We start from the raw sequence: 4198 nt of genomic DNA on the forward strand, positions 1-4198 counted from the left end.
TTGTACAAATGTACCTCTGACTTGGTTTTGAAACTCTCGATAACTATAGAAGATATTCCAAATAGAATGTTCCAGATGTTGTTCTGCCTGAGAGACTTTTCGTTTTTTTTTTTTGAATTTTATTGTATTTATTTATTTTTTATACAGCAGGTTCTTATTAGTGATCTATTTTATTCATATTAGTGTCTACATGTCAATCCCAATCTCCCAGTTCATCCCCCCAACTCCCCAGTTTGCCCCCTTGGTGTCCATACATTTGGTCTCTACATCTGTGTCTCTATTTCTGCCTTGCAAACCGGTTAATGTGTACCATTTTTCTAGATTCCACCTACGTGCGTTAATATACAATATTTGTTTTTCTCTTTCTGACTTAGTTCACTCTGTATGACAGTCTCTAGGTCCATCCACATCTGAGAGACTTTTCTGAGAAGAAAGCAACATCTGTGCCTTTCCCCTGTGTCTGTATCCAGCAAACTTCCTGCTACCAACACAAGAGACAAACATAAGCATCATTTAACCTCTTTGAGCTTCAATTTCCTGGTCAGTAAAATGAAGCAGGTGATTGCTTGAGAATTCCCATGGGCTTTGAAATCATATTTCCAACACTTGCCAAGGCCAAAATCAATAAAAAGAAAAAAATAAATTCTAAGGTCATGTGAGACTAACCTTTTTTCTACGCTGGAGCACAGCTGTGACCAGCCACTTGGTAAGTCACCTACCTTTGACCCCCTTTCTTTATGCCCCCAGTTAAAATACCTTTTCTTTGGTATTTTATTGAGTCTTTAAAGTAGTAAACACCATTTTATAAATAAAGTCATAGTAACTTCTCTAGTAACTACAACATACAAATCCAACTTTCAAACATGATCTCAGATGAAATCTTCAATGCAAATATAAATGATGGATTCTTTTCAATGCCTGAAGATATGGTAGAAGACTAGCCTAATGTGAAGACGTGCTCTAACGTTAGGTTGGTAAACAAGAGACCACTTGTCAAAACCAGGGGGTGTCCCCTTTCAGTAAGGAGGACTTTCTCTCTGTTGATCCCATCTGTGAGGTCTTTGCAGGGGCTGATGCCACACCAATGACCCACAGCTGAGTGGAAGAGGAGTCTTCTGCTTACTGATGGCCCACGCAAGATCAAGGCCTCTCTTCCCATATCTTGCTTCGTTCAGTTAATTCTCTATGTTTGGGGGAAATAAAACTCGACATTAACCCTGATTGCCTCTGTCACCACTAAATGTTGACCCAATTTAATGTCAACTCAAATTTGGCGTGTGCCAAGTTTCATAGTGGGGAGCTTCCAAATTTTCCAGGATTTTGGTGGTGGTAGAACAGGAAACATTCCTGATAGTCTTCTTCTTTTTTTTAACAACCAGTTACTTTTACTGCTGTATCCCCAGCAATTAGTGCAGTGCCTGGTATGTAGTAGGCACACTGTATTTGCTGAAAGCTGAGTGAATGAATGAATGAATAAATAGACATCCTTATAGTCTGGGGAAGAACTTTATGTGATGTGAAGGCGGAGAGCAGGACTGCATTCACAGTTCACTTTAAAATTTCCCAAACTGGCTCCATATCATATGTTATCAGGGAAATGCAAGTTAAAACAATGAGATATCACTCTACACCTAGTAAAACAGCAAAATTGGAACTGACAACACCAAATGCTGGTGAGGATGTGGAACAAAAGGAATTCTCATTCATTGCTAGTGGCAATGCAAAGTGGTACAGCCACTTTGGAAGACAGTTTGGCTCTTATCATATGATCCAACAGTTGCGCTCCTGGGTATTTATCCAAAGGAGTAGAAACCTATATCCACACAGAAACCTGTCATAGATGTTTATATACAGTTCTCTTCATAATTGCCAAAACCTAGAAGTAACCAAGATATCCTTCAGTAGGTGAATGGATAAAGAAACTGTGGTACATTGAGACGATGGGATGATATTCAGCACTGAAAAGAAAAGAGCTATTGATCCATGAAAAGACATGGAGGAACCTTAAATGCATATGACTAAGTGAAAGAAGTCAGTCTGAAAAGGCTACAGACTATATGACATTCTGGAAAAGGCAAAACTATGGAGACAGTCAAAAGATTAGTGGTTGCCAGGGACTGGGGCAGAGCACAGAGGATTTTTAGGGCAGGGAAGCTACTCTCTCTGATACCATAATGATGGACACATGTTCTTGTACATTTGTCCAAACCAACCAGTAGAGTGAATCCTAATGGGAAGTATGGACTTTGGATAGCAACAGTGTGTCAATGTAGGTTCATCAGTTGTAACAAATGTCCCACTCTGATGGGGGATGTGGATAACAGGGGAGACTGTGCATGGGGGGGCGGGCAGGGGCCATATGGCATATCTCTGTTCCTTCCCCTCAGTTTTGCTGTGAAACGTAAACTGCTCTAAAGGGCTTCCCTGGTGGCGCAGTGGTGGAGAGTCCGCCTGCCGATGCGGGGAACACGGGTTCGTGCCCCGGTCCGGGAGGATCCCACGTGCCGCGGAGCGGCTGGGCCCGTGAGCCATGGCCGCTGAGCCTGCGCGTCCGGAGCCTGTGCTCCGCAACGGGAGAGGCCACGACAGTGAGAGGCCCACGTACAACAACAACAATAAAAAAAAAGCTCTAAAAACAGAGTCTATTTTGAAAAAAACCATTCTAATAATATTCAGAAAAGGGGAATGAGGCGAAATGTTTCCTAGGCCCCCTCCTCCCAACTTCAACTCTGAGCCCAGTGCAAGCACCCAGGTTCCCCACTCCACGTATAGACCTTGGTTAAACTGCAGGAAGCAAAAAGATCTGTTATACTCCAAAGCCTGTCCTTTTTCCATTTTACCATATCGTCTCATCATCCAAAAGTCTCCTAAAGTATGTTGTATACCCACCTCATCTTACATGGAAAATACTGAACATGAAATCAAGTTGATGACTTAAAGATGCAGTTAGGGGGCTTCCCTGGTGGCGCAGTGGTTAAGAATCCGCCTGCCAACTCAGGGGACACGGGTTCAAGCCCTGATCCGGGAAGATCCCACATGCCGCGGAGCAACTAAGCCCGTGTGCCACAACTACTGAGCCTGTGCTCTGGAGACCGCGAGCCACAGCTACTGAGCCCATGCGCCGCAACTACTGAAGCCCGCATGCCCTAGGGCCTGTGATCCGCAACAAGAGAGGCCACTGCAATGAGAAGCTGGTGCACCACAACAAAGAGTAGCCCCCCGCTCGCTGCAACTAGAGTAAGCCCGCATGCACCAACGAAGACCCAACGCAGCCAAAAATAAAAATAAATTTAAAAAGATGTCGTTAGGAACATAATTTCTAGGGTAATGGAGATTGCTGCAGAATGTAGAGCTATTTGACCAGACACAAACTGGTTCCTCATTGCTGTAATTTTTGAATTACTGAGTCTGGGTCTTTTTCTATCTTCTCCTTTGTCACCAGCCATCATGTCAATTTCTAGAAGCCTCTTGATCTTTTTTGAATTAGTTGTTTCTAATCTTCTGTGGGCTAAGAAACCAGGTAACCAGGTTTATTAGGATCATGTCTAAAATGGGAAAAGACAGTTGCTGAATGACAGAGTAAAAGGATGGAAATCAAATGCATGAGCTTAGCGAATGAGATCTATGGTGTTTATTTTAACTTCTCAGAGGCCTTTTTCTTTGAGCTGTGTTCTCAGTGACTGACATTATTGGAAAAATGACCTCTGGGTAGGTGAGTTATTGCTACAAAATGGCACTGTTTCCTTTAAAATGAATAAGAATGGCAGCTAATACTATATTCCATTTTCTTTGTAGAATGGATTCTTTGTTTAAAAAGAAGCCAGCAAAAAACCCAACAACAGAAAAAGGTGGAGCAATATACTCTGGGAAAGAAGACCTAAAGTGAGTCACATTATATGAATAGCTAAGTTGATAGGAAAATAAATGTTGTTTTGCTCATACACCGAAAAGTCAATAAGCAGAAAATGAACTTCAGAGTAGCAGGGCCAATATTCATTTAGATGTCCTTTGTAATTAAAAAAACAACACCCAAACAAAACAAAGCCATAGTGTAGGCACAATGCCTAGAAGGGTTACATATGCAGGGGAACAAATTGTTGTGTAAATAGATTAGTAAAATTTATTCATGAGACATCGATAGCTCATTAATGGAGAGGATGATTCCTTTATTCAGAATAGGTTCCATTATTTTTAAATT

The sequence above is a fragment of the Physeter macrocephalus genome, chromosome 11 (assembly GCF_002837175.3).
Source record: "Physeter macrocephalus isolate SW-GA chromosome 11, ASM283717v5, whole genome shotgun sequence".
Lineage (NCBI taxonomy): Eukaryota > Metazoa > Chordata > Mammalia > Artiodactyla > Physeteridae > Physeter > Physeter macrocephalus.